This window comes from Ursus arctos, chromosome X (assembly GCF_023065955.2).
Source record: "Ursus arctos isolate Adak ecotype North America chromosome X, UrsArc2.0, whole genome shotgun sequence".
NCBI classification, from domain to species: Eukaryota; Metazoa; Chordata; class Mammalia; order Carnivora; family Ursidae; genus Ursus; species Ursus arctos.
Genome location: NC_079873.1, coordinates 61,921,867 through 61,939,512, shown reverse-complemented (window position 1 = coordinate 61,939,512; position 17,646 = coordinate 61,921,867). Strand labels below are relative to the sequence as shown.

General features: G+C 38.8%; 1 pseudogene; it reads right to left on the bottom strand.

The window, feature by feature from the left end:
- Positions 1-8,469: 8,469 nt before the first annotated feature.
- LOC113242102 (tigger transposable element-derived protein 1-like) lies at positions 8,470-10,643 on the bottom strand (annotated as a pseudogene).
- Between the last annotated feature and the right edge of the window lie 7,003 nt (positions 10,644-17,646).

The window sequence follows — 17,646 nt, the reverse complement described above, 5'->3', positions numbered from 1 at the left end:
TCAATGAATTAGAAACCAGGAGCACAGTAGAGCAGATCAACAGAACTACAAGCTGGTTCTTTGAAAGAATAAATATGATCGATAAGCCACTGGCCAGACTTATTCAAAAGAATAGAGAAAGGACTCAAATTAATAAAATTATGAATTTAAAGGGGAGAGATCACAACCAACACCAATGAAATAAGAAGAATCATTAGAAACTTTTATCAACAGCTTTATGCCAATCAATTAAACAACCTGGAAGACATGGATGCCTTCCTGGAAACCTATAAACTACCAAATCTGAAACAGGAAGAAATTGATTATTTAAACACACTGATTAATTATGAAGAGTTTGAAGCAGTGATCAAAAACCTCCCGAAAAACAAGAGTTCAGGGCCTGACAGATTCCCTGGGGAATTCTACCAAACATTCAAAGAAGAAATAATACCTATTCTCCTGAAGTTGTTTCAAAAAATAGAAACAGAAGGAAAGCTACCAAACTCATTCTATGAGGCCAGTATTACCTGGATCTCCAAACCAGGCAAAGACCCCATCAAAAAGGAGAATTACAGACCGATTTCCCTGATGAATATGGACGCCAAAATTCTCAACAAGATCCTAGCTAATAGGATCCAACAGTACATTAAAAGGATTATCCATCATGACCAAATGGGATTCATCCCTGGGATGCAAGGGTGGTTCGACATTCGCAAATCAATCAGTGTGATAGATCATATCAACAAGAAAAGAGTCAAGAACCATATGATCCTCTCAATTGATGCAGAAAAAGCATTTGACAAAATACAGCATCGTTTCCTGATTAAAACCCTTCAGAGTGTAGAGATAGAGGGTACATTCCTCAATTTCATAAAAACCATCTATGAAAAGCCTACAGCAAATATCATTCTCAATGGGGAAAAGCTGGAAGCCTTTCCCTTAAGATCAGGAACACGACAAGGATGCCCACTCTCGCCATTATTATTCAACATAGTACTAGAAGTCCTTGCAACAGCAATCAGACAACAAAAAGGGATAAAAGGTATCCAAATTGGCAAAGAAGAAGTCAAACTGTCTCTCTTCCCAGATGACATGATACTCTATATCGAAAACCCAAAGGACTCCATCCCCAAACTACTAGAACTTATAGAGCAATTCAGTAATGTGGTGGGATACAAAATCAATGCTCAGAAATCAGTTGCATTTCTACACATGAACAATGAGACTGAAGAAAGAGAAATTAGGGAATCCATTCCATTTACAATAGCACCAAAAATCACACGTTATCTCGGAATTAACTTAACCAGAGACGTAAAGGATCTATATTCTAGAAACTACAAATCACTCTTGAAAGACATTGAAGAAGACACAAAAAGATGGAAAAATATCCATGCTCATGGATCGGAAGAATTAACATAGTTAAAATGTCTATGCTACCCAGAGCAATCTACACTTTCTATGCCATCCCGATCAAAATACCAATGACATATTTCAAAGAACTGGAACAAACAGCCCTTAAATTTGTGTGGAACCAGAAAAGGCCCCGAATCGCCAAGGAATTGTTGAAAAGGGAAAACAAAGCTGGGGGCATCACAATGCCGGATTTCGAGCTGTACTACAAAGCTGTGATCACAAAGACAGCATGGTACTGACACAAAAACAGACACATAGACCAATGGAACAGAATAGAGAACCCAGAAATGGACCCTCGGCTCTTTGGGCAACTAATCTTTGACAAAGCAGGAAAAAGCATCCAGTGGAAAAAAGACAGTCTCTTCAACAAATGGTGCTGGGAAAATTGGACAGCTATATGCACAAGAATGAAAGTTGACCACTCTCACACCATACACAAAGATAAACTCCAAATGGATGAAAAAGCTCAATGTGAGACAGGAATCCATCAAGATCATAGAGGAGAACATAGGTTGCAACCTCTTTGACATCGGCCACAGCAACTTTTTTCATGACACATCTCCAAAGGCAAGAGAAAAGAAAAAATGAACTTATGGGACTTCATCAAGATAAAAAGCTTCTGCACAGCCAAGGGAACAGTCAAAAAAACTCAGAGGCAGCCCACGGAATGGGAGAAGATATTTGCAAATGACACTACAGATAAAAGACTGGTATCCAAGATCTACAAAGAACTTCTCAAACTCAATACAAGTGAAACAAATAATCAAATAATAAAATGGGCAGAAGATATGAACAGACACTTTTCCAAAGAAGACATACAAATGGCTAACAGACACATGAAAAAATGTTCAAAATCATTAGCCATCAGGGAAATTCAAATCAAAACCACCTTGAGATACCACCTTACACCAGTTAGAATGGCTAAAATTGACAAGGCAGGAAGCAACAAATGTTGGAGACGATGTGGAGAAAGGGGATCCCTCTTCCACCGTTGGTGGGAATGCAAGTTGGTACAGCAAGTTGGTCTGGAACTAGAAAAGACCCTGAATACCCAGGTGAATGTTGAAAAAGACAACCAAAGATGGGGGGGCATCACAATTCAGCTTATCTCTTAACTCAGGCAAAAGACCCTGTGGGCAAAGCATCCCCTGATGGGAACTGAAACTACCCCCTCAAGCAATAAGGACTGCCCCGAGCCAGCATATACCCCCCCTCCGCCCCCATGATTGACCCCAAGGAGTGATTGACCTGACCTTTATGGCCACCTGCATGCACCCACTGACCTTGTCCCACATTTCCTTATATAAACCCAGAAGTACTTTCAGCACTTGGGAGACAGTCTTTGAGATGTTAGTCCACTGTCTTTCCAGTGTTGGCCTCACTGAAATAAATTCCTTTCTTGTTTTACCATCACTCAACTCTCTGCCTTTGCATTTTGCCAGTGGTGAGTGGCTGAACCTGGTGTATTTGGGACCCCAGAGCCAGGTGCTCTTGTACCCCTGCACCCCAGTTACAAACAGAATGTGATAGAAATGACCACGTGTGACTTCCAAAATTAGGTCTCAAAGGACATTGTGGATTTTTCCTACTCTTTCTTAGGTCGTTCACTCTGGGGAAACCAGCTGCCATGTCATGAGGACATTCAAACAGCCTGATGGGGAGGCCCATGTGGTTACAAACTGAGGCCTCTTATCAACAGCCAGCAAAGAGCTAAGGCTTCCTTCCAGTAGCCATGTGAATGTGCCATCTTGGAAATGGATTCTGTAGGCCCACTCAAGCCTTCAGATGCCTTAAGTTCTGGCCAACAACCTTACTACAATCTCATAAGAGACCTTGAACCAGAACAAGGTTAGCTGTTTCCAAATTCATGGCACACCAAAACTGTGAAATAATAAATATTTGGTTTTTTTTTTAATTCAATTAACTATTTGTCGTTTTAAGGTACTAAATTTTGAGGTATTTTGTTACTCAGCCTGGGTCCTTGATAACATCAATGACTTACTGAATTAACCAACCATGGCTCTGCCCTAATGAGACAGGGAAACTGAAAGGATCCCATAAAAAAATTTTTTAAAAAGCTGTTTCTTTTCTTTGCTCCTTTTCCTGCTTTTATTCTTGTTGGAACCTGCACCCCTGGCTTCCACATGCCTTGTTGTATGGCCTCCTTGTAAAGGTGAAGGAGTTAACGATTTCTTTGGAGTCTTTCAGCACAAGAGATAACACCTAAGGAGTGGCCAAGCAAGCTCTTCATGAACGTTCTCCAAGACCACTGACTCCAAACACCTTGACACCAGGACCCCTTGCTCCAGGGCATAAGTGACTTATGGAGGACACCTGAGAATTGATCCTCATTCAACCAGTTCCTGGATGCCTGAAAGGACATGTACACAAGACCATCGTTCCCAGTAAAAACCCCCAGACCCCAAAGAAAGAGAACCATGCTCCTTCCTTTCCAAGTCTCCCAAATACTTCGTCTGTATCCGCTCTTTTTCTATCTTCAAGGCAGTGGCCACGTTTCCTGCTGCTCGCATTTGATTTCTATCCTGAGCAAAGCTGAGGACCCTCTTGGCCGGTCCTGTGGTACCTGCTCTGCATCCTCAGACCCAGCCTGCCTGCGTTACTATTACCCAATTTCTTATCATTGAGATTAACAAACCTTATAATTTAAGCCTCATTTCACTGAGTATACTGTTGCTTGCCGCTGAATATATCTTTCTACACTATTGAAGGGATTTAAGCAAGAGTGGTATGATTAAGTTTACATTTTTGAAAGTTCATTTTTGGGAGGGTTTCACCTCTGCTACTGGGGTAATCTTGGACTCGGTGATTGGAATTAACCCACCCATTGAGAAATAGAAAATCTGGACAAATTTTAAAAGCATCCATTCCAGGTATTAGAGAACTACCGAGGTCAGTGAAGCGTAATGAAGAATTAGGAAGGCGAGATTCAAGAGGAAAATGAAACACAGAGAAGTTCAGTCTATCTGGGGCTATTTTTCCCATAAGGATGTCTGCCAATTCCAGAAGAGGCAGAGGAGAGACCTAGCATAATTTTGGTTAGATTCAGGGGACTAAAGAGGAAAAATTAGACTTCGGGGCCTACCAAGGAAAGGGGGCTTTTTTAAACCATCAGGCTTTGGGTTGACCTTGAAGGGCAACACCTTAGGAATCACAGTGAAAAGGAAATAGATCAGCTCTCACATGAAGCCCAGTTCTTCTTATCTCAATCCATGATTGAATAATGTGACCTAGAATTTCTAATACCTCTAGCTTAGTAGACCACCAGGAAGAAACAAATATAAACCCTTTCTGGAGGAAGACAACATTATCAAAAGCCTCAAATTATTACTACATCTTTCATACACAAGTAAAAGTTAGAAAGTATAGGGGTGCCTGTGTGGCTTAGTTGCTTAAGCAGCCAACTCTTGATCTCAGCTCAGGTCTCAATTTCAGGGTCGTGAGTTCAAGCCCCATGTTGGCCTCCACACTGGGCATGAAGCCTACTTAAAAAAACAAAACACAGGGGCACTTGGGTGGCTCAGTCAGTTAAGCATCCAACTCTTGATTTCGGCTCAGGTCATGATCTCATGGATCATAAGATTGAGCCCTGCATCAAGCTCCACGCTTATGAGGGAGTCAGCTTGAATTCTCTCCCTCTGCCCCTCCCCTTGCTCTCTCTGTCTGTCTGTCTGTCTGTCTCTCTCTCTCTCTCTCTAAAATAAATAAATAAATCTTTTTTTAAAGATTTTATTTATTTATTTGACAGAGAGAGACAGCCAGCGAGAAAGAGAACACAAGCAGGGGGAGTGGGAGAGGAAGAAGCAGGCTCCTAGCAGAGGAGCCTGATGTGGGGCTCGATCCCAGAACCCAGGATCACGCCCTGAGCCAAAGGCAAATGCTTAACGACTGCACCACCCAGGCGCCCCAATAAATAAATCTTTTTAAAAAATTACAAGTATATTCTTATCTGTTGCTATTTGTCTCAAAACTCAGCACCTTAAAACAACAACAACAAATATCTGTTTCTGTGGGTCATGAATTCAAGAACAACTTAGCTGGGTGGTTCTTACTCTGGGTCACTCATGACATTCCAGTTACGTGAAAGCTTGTCTGGGACTGGAGGATCTGCTTCCAAGATGGTGCACTCACATGGTTGTTGTCAGGAAACCTCAGTTTCTCACCACATGGGTCTCTCCATAGTGCTGTTTGAGTATCCTTATGATGAGGCAACTATCTTCCCCCAGAATGAATGATTAAAGAGAGGATGAGGAAGAAGCCATCATGTCTTTTATGACCTAGTCTCAGAAGTCACATACCATCATTTCAGCCATATTCTACTCATTAGAAGTAACCACTAAGTCCAGCCCACATTTGGGGATAGAAGAATTGGGTTTCACCTCTTGAAGGGAGAAATATAGAGAAATTTGTGGACATATATTGAAACAACCACGCATACCTGCCTGGGTCCTAATTTTGCTGAGGCCTAGACCTGATGATATCCTACAGTGCAGTCTTCTGCCCATGAAGAGATAAACATAATAATTCTGAGGAATATTAAAGACAGATTTCAGCCACTGTGGCCACTGCTTAGACTTCTACCCATGTCTTTTTTTTTTTATAATACTTTTTTATTATGCTATGTTAGTCACCATGCAGTACATCTTTAGTTTTTGATGTAAAGTTCCATGAGTCATTGTTTGCTTATAACACCCAGTGCTCCGTGCAATATGTGCCCTCCTTGATACCCATCAACGGCCTATCCCAATCCCCCACCCTCCTCCCCTCTGAAGCCCTCAGTTTGTTTCCCAGAGTCCATAGTCTCCCTTGGTTCATTCCCCCTTCTGTTCACCCACCTATTCATTCTTCCCTTCCTTCTCCTACCGATCTTCCTGCTATTTCTTATGTGCCATAAATGAGTGAAACCATATAATTGTCTTTCTCTGCTTGACTTATTTCACTTAGCATAATCCCCTCCAGTTCTGTCCATGTTGATGCAAATGGTGGGTATTCATCCTTTCTGATGGCTGAGTAATATTCCATTTCTATCCATGTCTTGCTTATGCTTATATTTTCATGTGATTATAAGAATTTCACAGTTGGTAGCAATTTTAAGGTCCCACAGGTCCAAATTCCTACCTCCTATACTATAAAAATGCCTTTTAAACATCCAGCTTCTATTTGGATATTCAGTAATGGATATTACATTAAAGGGCATTTAGTTACATTATTGGGTAGATACCATTATTAGGATATCTATGTATTGTTTTTTTATTTTTTTATTTATTTGTCAGAGAGAGAGCACAAGCCAGGAGGAGAGGCAAGGGAGAAGTAGGCTCCCCGAGATCATGACCTGAGTTGAAGGCAGACACTTAACCTACTGAGCCACCCAGACATCCCAGGATATCTATGTATTGAATTATGATCTGGGATACAATCAGCAAAATAATTTGAAGAAAGTGAAGAGGGTGAAATAATACATAGATTAACAGAAACAAGAGATATATCAAACAAGTGTGGTTCCTATTAGAATTATAGTTCAAACAAACCAACTGTACACACACACACACACACACACACATACACACATTTATGGGGCAACCTAGCAAATTTGAACACTGACTGGATATTTGATGGCCTCAAAGTATTTGGTAAAAAAAAAAAAACAACTTTAGGTATGATAATGGTATCATAGTTATTTTTTTGAAGAGAATTAATCATACATACTGAAATGTTTTAAACTGTCTTCTGAAAATACTTTCAAATTTAGAGAAAAGTTGCATAAATAATACAAAGAATTCTCATATACCATTTGTCCATATATATATGGACACAAAGATGCAGTCTTCAGGGAAACAAAGTCTGCTAACACTCTGAGAAAAGCGAATCTTTCCATAGTTGAAACTCTGATGAGACAGTCACCCTGGCTGACACCCGGATTATAGTATAGTGAGACTGTGAGCAGATTACCCAGCCAAGATGTGCTCAGACTCTTGACTTACAGAAACTGTGAGATAATAAATGTGTATTGCTTGAAGCTGTTAAATTTGCTACACAGCAATAAAAAACTGATATACCAACCTATGACACCAAGAGGTAACACATACACTTGTAAAAAACAGTCAGGAAAGATTGGAGACTGAGAAAACCTTCATGGTGTACATTTGCTTTTGAAATCACATAATTGCACTTAGAGATATCTCAACTCGGGGGCAAAATCTTTTGATGGGGATTTAAATTTTAATTTGGTACATTGATATTGTGCTTCAGAATGGAATGAAATTGAGACTTCCAAAGATTTCGCAGTAACTTTGTCAGAATAGTGAAAAGAATTAAAAATAGAGATAACTTATTGGACAAATTGTATCTTAAGCATTAGTCAAGGAAGGGTACTCTGAATGGAGGCATAAAGACAGAACCTGTGAATATACTTGATCTGAAATATATATAGATTTCTAATAAAAAAAAAGATTAGTATTGAGAATACCTTCCATTTAGTAGAATTTTTTTCTTCTCCTATGGAGTATTTCTTCAATTAGAAATATTATTTTTAATGAATGGTGTTGAGACACCTGGGTAGCTATATTAACAAAAGATAAAGTTCAATCTCTTCCATACACCATATGATAGGTTAAAGTCTAAGTGGAACAAAAGACAAGAAAAAATTCCGAGAGTCTGTCAATAGGGGACTAGATAAACCATGATACATTGATATAACTGAATACTGTACTACGTAAGTTGTAAGAAAGAATGAGGGAGTTCTGTAAGCACTGATATATCTTCCAGGATGTACTTAGGTTAAGAAAGCAAGATGCAGAATTGCTGATAGTAATTTTGTGTAAGAAAGGGAGGAAATGAGAACATATACAAGCATACCTTGGAGAGATTACAGGTTCAGTTTCAGAACACTGCAATAAAGCAAATATTGTAATAAAGTGAGCCAGATGATTTTTTCATTTTCCCAGTGCATATAAAAATTATGTTTACACTATACTGTAGTCTAGTAAGTGTGCACTAACATTATGCCTTAAAAAGCAATGTACACACCTTAATTTAAAAATGCTTTAGTGCTAAAAAATGTTAACCATCATCTGAGCTTTCGGCAAGTTGTATTCTTTTGGCTGGTGGGGGGTCTTGCCTCAATGTTAATAGCGGCTGACTGATCAGGGCGGTAGTTGCTGACGGTTTTGGTAGCTGTGGCAATTTCTTCAAATGAGATAGCAATGAAGTTTTCCACACCAACTGACTCTTCCTTTCACGAATAATTGCTCTGTAGAAGGCAAGGCTGATTGATAGCATTTTACCCACAGTAGTACTTCCTTCAATCCTCTCACATACTGTCAATACTTTATCAAAGAAGTTTATATAATATTCTAAATCCTTTGTTGTCATTTCAACAACCTTCACAGCATCTCCACCAGGAGTAGATTTTATCTTAAGAAACCACTTTCTTTGCCCATCCATAAGAAGAAACTCCTCACCCATTCAAGTTTTTTGTTTAAGATTTTTTTTTTTTTTTAGAGAGAGGAGCAGGAGGGAGGGGGGAACAGAAGGAGAGGGAGAGAGAAACTTAAGCAGACTCTGTGCTGAGTGCAGAGCCCTACGCGGTGCTCGATCTCACAACCCTGAGATCATGACCTGAGCTGAAACCAAGAGTGGGACGCTTAACTTCTTAACTTACTGTGACACCCAGGTGCCCCCCATTCAAGTTGTATCATGACATTGCAGCAATTCAGTCCTATCTTTAGGATCCACTTCTAATTATAGTCCTCTTGCTATTTTAACCACATCCAGTTACTTCTACTGAAGTCTTGAATCCCTCTAGGTAATCCATGAGAGTTGAAATCAACTTCTTCCAAACTCATGTTAATGTTGATGTTTTGACCTCTTCCCATGAATCATGATTGTTCTTAATGGCATCTAGAATGGTGAATCCTTTCCAGAGTTTTTTAGTTTACTTTGCCCAGATTAATCAGAGGAATCACTATGTATAGCAGCTATAGCCTTATCAAATGTATTTCTTAAATAGGAAGACTTAAAAGTCAGGGTGCCTGGGTGGCTCTGTCGGTTAAGCATCTGTCTTCTGCTCAGATCATGATCCCAGGGTCCTGGGACCCAACCCAGTGTTGGGCTCCCTACTCAGCGGGGAGCCTGCTTCTCCCTCTTCTCCCTCTGCCCTTTCTCCCACCCCCACTCAAGCTTTTTCTCTCTCTCAAATAAATAAAATCTTTTTTTAAAGAAAGAAGACTTAGAAGTCAAAATTACTCTTTGATTCATGGGCTGCAGGATGGATGATGTATTAACGGACATGAAAACAACATTAATCTTGTGTTAATCAGAGTTCTTGGGTGCACTGTCAATTAGCAGTCATATTCTGAAAGGAATCTTTAATTTCAGAGCAGTAGGTTTCAACACTGGGCTTAAAATATTTAGGAAACCGTGTTGTAGACAGATGTGCTGTCACCCAGCTTTTGTTGTTCCCTTTATAGAGATCACAGACCACCAGCAGAGTATGTTTAGCATAATCCTTATGGGTCCTAGAATTTTTGGAATGGTAAATGAGCATTGGCTTCACCTTAAAGTACTCAGCTGCATTAGCCCCTAACAAGAGAGTCAGCCTGTCCTCTGAAGTTTTGAAACCAAGCATTGACTTCTCTCTAGCTATGAGAGTTCTAGATGGCATCTTCTTCTAATAGAAGGCTGCTTTGTCTACGTCGAAAATGCGTTATTTAGTGTAGCTATCTTCGTTAATTATCTTAGCTCGATCTGGATAACTTGCTGCCGCTTCTGCATCAGCACTTGCTCCTTCACCTTGCGATTTTACTTTATGGAGATGGCTTTTTTGCTTAAACTTTATGAACCGGTGTCTGCTAGCGTTAAATTTTCTTCTGCAAATTCCTCACCTCGCTCAGTCTTCATAGAATTAAAGAGAGTCTGGGCCCTGCTCTGGATTAAACTTTGGTTTAAGGGAGTGCTGTGGCTGGTTTCGTCTTCTATTCGGACCTCTACAACTTTCTCCATATCAACAATCTTGCTGTTTTGCTTTTTTATCATCCGTGTGTTCACTGGAGTAGCACTTTTAATTTCCTTCATAAACTTTTCCTTTGCATTCACAACTTTGCTAACTGTTGGCCTAGCTTTTGACCCACCACATCTGTTAACGCGCCTTCCTCACTAAGCTTAATCATTTCTAGCCTTTGATTTAAAGAGAGAAATGTGTGACTACTACTTTCACTTGAGCACTTGGAGGCCATTATTGTACAGTTATTAATTGGCCCATTTTCAGTATTGTTATGTCTCATGGAATAAGGGGGCCCGAGGAGAAAGACAGAAATGGAGGAACAGCCAGTAGGCAGAGCAGTCAAAACACACACACTGATTAAGTTTGCTATCTTGTATGGGTGTGATCCATGGTGCCCCAAAACAATTACAATAGTAACATCAAATTTCACTAGTCACAGATCACCATAACAAATACATTAATAAGAAAGTTTGAAATATTACAAGAATTACCAAAATATGACCTAGAGACATAAAGTGAGCAAATACTGTTGGGAAAATGGTACCAATAGACTTCCTTGACACAGGGTTGCCACACACCTTCAATTAAAAAAAATGAAATATTTGCAAAGTGCAATAAAGTGAAGCACAACAAAATGAGGAATCTCTGTATTTATTTTTACTTGTATCTGCATAAAGAAACACGGAAAGGATACATAAGAAACTAGTAAACTGTTTATGAAGATGGAAAGGATAGGGTAGATGGGGACAGGAGTGGGTATGGCAGTTCTAAATGTAAACCTTGTTATTTTCTTTTTATTTTTGAACCGTGTTAATGCATAAGCTAGTCTAAATAAATAAATGCAACTTTAAAAGAAAAAATGGGGTTGGGGGAAGCAAGATCATCCATAAACTCTTATCAGGAAAGCCCAAGATTTTTATTGACTCAAAGGCCAAAGTCATCACTAAATTCTATCACCTACGCACTCCCTGAACACCAGCATGCCACCAATGAACACATGGAGAAGGAAATCAAGAAAACTGGCATGATTGGGAGCTGTAAAATGGCTGGAGAATCCAGATACCATGCAACCACAGTACAAATCACAGAGAAGGTAATGCATTCAGCCTTCTCTACGGCAGTGAGACCTCTTCCTGGTTTTCTTCTGGTCATCACATATAGTTTCATGAGCAGTCACTTTAGGCCACATGGGAAAATGGCAGAGACGATCATCGACAGTGAGATCACAGCACACAAGGAATTTTTATGGCATCATTTAGCCACTGGGTCATATATAAAAACAGCTATATAGAGAGAATTTCAAATGGCTTCAGGGTGGGCTAAGTGGCGCCCTTGCTCTGATTTCCCACATGCGTTGAACCTACAATTACATAAACACTACCATTTAAGGCAATGCTTGGGTAAAAGTATGGAAATCTTTGGCTAAATGGGGAGTTGGAGAGTTATCATATTAGTTGATTGCCACCCAGTAACGTCTTTTTTTTTTAAGCAAAGCAAGTTTTATTGAGTGATAGCAAAGTGATACTACAAAGCTCCTGAGGAAGGAGGGGACCCGAGAGGCTTGCCCGCCACCCAGTAACGTCTTATTATGAATTAGCCAGTCATCTAGGGTCCTGAAAAATGGAAACAAGAAATTATTAGATTTTCATTCTGAAAAGAAAGCTCAAAGGAATAGTACGATGAACACCATCGGAAGAGGGCAGGGTTGGATGAGCCACAGTAACAGGGGTTGGGGGAGGGGATGAAACTAAGAGTCTAGGAAATGTCAGGGTAGGCAGAGAAATGGTGGGGCCATGATAAAACCCAGTCTAGTTCCATGTGGCTTGCCACACAGATGTCTGAGCTCCAAAGAGAGTTACTAAATCATATGGTAGATGGAATTCCTTATGATGCAAAAACACAATGCAAATGAAAGGGGGACTATAAAATTTTATTAAGCACCCCAGGTGAATCTAATGCACAAAAGATCTTGAGAACTGCAGGTTTCTGGTACGTACTCACCATGGCAGTTGCATTTCTCACTGCAAATAATTAATGTTTTTTGGCAATTGCACAAGAGGTCAACTCTAGGACATGCCTAATGGCCAATGACAGTAGGCTACCCAAATAGCTCATGATCAAAGACTGGAATTAAGGCAAGTGAGAGAAGAGAGGGCAAGAGACACATTTTAAGAAAAGCTTGAAGCAGGGCAAATTTGAGCAAAAACATTTGCCTAGTCATAGGTAAAGAGACAAACCCACAAATTCCAGCAGATTCTACTATTATAGTTACAAACTAAGGATAATGTTCACATATACATAGTACTAAAATAATGGTTGGTCATACAGTGAATTCAACCACATTGCTGTCACTATTAGCCATGTATCATTAAACATAAAGGACAATACATTGTATATACACAGATAATTTACTTTCACCAATGATGGTGAAGTGTCACAGATCATTTAAGCTAACAAATAATTCAAAAGTAATACCAGTTTGTCTGTGGAATACATTTTAAAATGTGCTCTGCTTTAACAAAACCAAATATATATCAAAGTTCAGAAGATAACAAATAACAAATGATTACTTGCATTACAAAAGATTATTTGCTTTATAGCAGGTATGGTTACAGTATGATTCTGTTTACATTAATTCAACTTACAGGTAGCACTTTGTTTATTTAAATCTAATTAGCCAACATATAGTACATCAGTTTTTGCTGTAGTGTTCAATGATTCATTAGTTGCATATAGCACCCAGCGTTCATCACATCACGTGCGCTCCTTAATACCCAGCACCCAGTTACCCATCCCCCCACCCATCACCCTTTCCGCAGCCCTCAGTTTGTTCCCAGAGTCAAGTGTCTCTCATGGTTTGTCTCCTTCTCTGATTTCCTCCCAGTTTTCCCTCCCTGTCCCTATGGTCCTCTGCATTATTCCTTATATTCCACATATGAGTGAAACCATATGATAGTTGTCTTTGATTGACTTTTTTCACTTAGCATAATAATAGGTAGCACTTTAAATTTGTTGTTAAATTTGTTTTAATTATCTGGGGGCAGGGGTAAGGAGTGACTGAAAAGGACACAGGGGAGCTTTGGGGTGCTAACAATCGATACTCTGTTAGCTGATTGGCTGCTCATTACCTGAGTGTATTCAGTTCATGAATTTTCATAAGACTTATGATACGTGCACTTTTCTGTATATATACTTCAATTGAAAGTTTCAAAAGTAAAAGGAAGGGGAAGTATGCCAGGAAAAAAAACAAAATTCACGAGAAATAAACAATGCTAGTGCATTGTACCTAAACATAACAGATGCGGTCTCATTCTCTGCATTTGATCAGAACCACACAACTCTGACCGTTCACCAGTCTATGAATAACTGGAAACTACACATGGAAGAAGATATGGACGTGGATATAGATGATTGAACAGATGTGAATTACATTTTTGTGATTACTTTAAAAAACGGTAATGAGACTAAACTTTTTGGCTATCTATATTCTCACATTTTCTAGAAGAAAATTATATTATCTGCCAACAATGACAGTTTTGTCTCTTCCTTTACAATATTTATACATTTTTCTTTCTTTGTCTCACTGACGGGGACCTTCAGAAAAATGTCGACAGGAAGCGATGCTATTGAACATCTGCCTTTGTTTCTGACTTTATTGAAGCTTTTGCCTTTGACATCAAAGCTTTTCAACTTTTGCACCACATCCCACAGTAAAAAAAAAAAAACTTATTTCACAATCTACACACACACACACACACACACAAATATTCAAGAAACAATACTTACCCTTTCCTCATGCAGACTGCAACATTTTTTATCCTAGCTCATGTTTTCATGCTGAGTGCCTTAAAGACATTTAATGACAATTGGGGAAATTTGAATATGATTCGTTTTAGATGATATTAAGGAATTTTTGTTAATTCTTTGTTAGGTGTAATAATGATATTGTGACTATGTAAGGAAATATTCTTATATTTTAGAAATCCATAGTAAAATTTTTAAGGGTGGGATGACATGATAATTTAAATTACTTCAAATGGATGATTGACATGACAAAACGTTAACCATTGTTAAATCTAGGTGATGAACACACCTATTACATGGGTTTTTCAAAAACTGGCAATACCAAGAGCTGGTGAGGATAGAGTAATTGAAACTCTCATATATTGCTGATAAGAATACCAAATGGTAAAACCGCTCTGGAAAACACTTCAGCCATTTCTCATAAAGTTAAAGCATACCCTTATCATGACCCAATACTCCCACTCCTAGGAGTATACTCAGGATAAATGAGAACATACATCCACTTTCACATGAATGTTCTAGGAGTTTTACTCATAAGAGCCAAAAAGTGGAAATAACCTAAATGTCTGTCAATTGACAACTGCATTTTTAAAAATGGGGTACATTGACAAAGATACAGACCTAGTGAAGAGAAGAGCCATATGCTCCCCAATGTTCATAGCAGCATTGTCCACAATAGCTAAATTGTGGAAGGGGCCGAGATGCCCTTCAACAGATGAATGGATTAAGAAGATGTGGTCCATATATACAATGGAATAGTACTCAGCCATCAGAAAGAACGATTACCCAACATTTGCTGTAACATGGATGGGACTGGAGGATATAATGCTAAGTGAAATAAGTCAAGCAGGGAAAGACAATTATCATATGGTTTCACTCATTTATGGAACATAAGAAGTAGGAAGATCAGTAGGAGAAGAAAGGGAAGAAAGGGGGTAAGCAGAAGGGGGAATGAACCATGAGAGACTATGGACTCTGGGAAACAAACTGAGGGCTTCAGAGGGGAGGGGGGTGGGGGAATGGGATAGGCTGGTGATGGGTAGTAAGGAGGGCACGTATTGCATGGAGCACTGGGTGTTATACGCAAATAATGAATCATGGAACACTACATCAAAAACTAATGATGTACTGTATGGTGACTAACATAACATAATAAAAAATTATTATTAAAAAAGACTACTGGCAAAAATACAAAATAAAAAAACAAAAAAATAAAAATGGGGTATGTTGGAAAAATACACAACAATAAAAGGGGATAAATAACCATTATTAAATGCAACATCATGATGACTCTCTAATACATTATGTTAAGTTAAAGAAGCCACATGGTATCTGATTCCTAGGGTTAGGAGTAGGATAAGGCAAGGTTGGTACTCAGGGTTGTCCAAGTGCAGGGTCAGAAACAGAGTGGGTGCCTCTTTACATTTGGCACGACAGACACATCACTTGCCTCATCTTAGTCCTGGTCCTCGCGCCTGAAGTTTCTTTTATATCACATTCTGGAAAAGGTGAAAGAAAGAAAGAAAGAAAGAAAGAAAGAAAGAAAGAAAGAAAGAAAGAAAAGAAAAGAAAGAGAAAGAAAGAAAGAAAGAAAGAAAGAAAAAGGGAGAGAGAAAGGAAAGTAAAGAAAAGGAAAGGGAAGGGAAGGAAAGAAAGGAGAGGAGAGGAGAGGAGAGGAGAGGAGAGGAGAGGAAAGAAGGAAGAAAGACAGTCAAAGCAGATAAGTGCTTGCCAGGTGTTGGGATGGGTTGACTACAAAGGAGCAAAATAATGGAATTTTGGGGGAAGTGATAGAATGTCACTTGATTGTGGTGGTGGTTACATGACTGTATGCATTTGTCCAAACTCATGGAACAATACACCAAAAAGAGTGAATTTTAGTGCACATGATTTATAAAAAGTGAAAAAAATTTTTTTAAAAATCCAGGTGACATATATATGTTAATTCATGTGCTAAATTATACATTTTTGTAATGGTTGAATACTTTATAATAGGCATATATTACTTTGTAATCAGAAAAAATGAGAAAAAGACAAAGGTTTTTTCACAAAGATGTTCATTGTAGCCCTATTTTTTTTCTTTTTCAAAAATTTTATTTAAATTCAAGTTAGTTCACATATAGTGTAGTATTAGTTTCAGGGGTAGAATTTAGTAATTCTACGGTTGCATATAATACCTAGTGCTCATTACATCACACGCCCTCCTTAATGCCCTTAACCCAATGACCCCATCCCCCCACTCACCTCCCCTCCAGCAACCCCCAGTTCGTTCCCTATTGCTAAGTCTCTTATGGTTTGTCTCCCTCTCTGATTTCATCTTAGTTTATTTTTCCTTCCCTTCCCCTATGTCCATCTGTTTTGTTTCTTAAATTCCACATATGAGTGAAATCATGTGGTATTTGTCTTTCTCTGACTGACTTATTTCACTTAGCATTATATACTCTAGTTCCATCCACATCATTGCAAATGACAGCTCTTATTATAATAGAGAAATAAACTAAATGCTCAAGATCAGAGAGGTTGAATAAATTATGATACTGCCATATAATAGACTCTTACACTGATAAAAATTATTTTTATGTTGCATTTGTATAACAGGGAAATGTTTATGGTACAAAATTAAACATAAAAAGAAACATACGTGATCGTATTTACAGTATTTTAACTGGTAAAACTTTTGCACAGAAGAAGAATGGAAGGATGTAAGTCAAAATATGTCTGCATACTTCCATTATCAATTAATATTTATTTTTTAATTTTTTTGTTTCTAAATTTTCTACAATGAGCAAAAATTTTTAATAGTCCTAGGCAATTCATAAGGCAAAATAGTATTATTGGAAAAGACCAAACTGTAGCTAATATTTGCAAGTGAAGGGAAAAGAGAATTAGTTTCATGAAGTATGTTTCTGCTAGTCCACTATGCCAGGTCAATTCTCTCTAGATTAGAGTTTAAAATCATGCTTTCTGCTCAGTAAGTGAAAGCATGCTTGGATTTCAAAAACCTTTTACATTTTTTTAAAGATCTTATTTATTTGATAGAGAGAGAGAGAGAGACAATGAGAGAGGGAACACAAGCGGGGGGAGTGGGAGAGGAAGAAGCAGGCTTCCCGCCGAGCAGGGAGCCGGACGCGGGGCTCAATCCCAGGACCCTGGGATCATGACCTGAGCCGAAGGCAGATGCTTAACGACTGAGCCACCCAGGCGCCCCAAAAATCTTTTACATTTTGACAAGACTCGTATTTGACATTAGTGAGCCAGGCTGGCAAAGATAGTTTTCTAGGTCAAAAGCTCTAATTGAATTGGAGACGATTACTGAGTACTTCTTATGGAACAGGCATCAAGTTTTACACGTTGTATTAGTTTTCTCGGGCTGCCATAACAAAATATCACAGTCTGGGTGGCTTAAACAACAGAACTTTTTTGTCTCACAG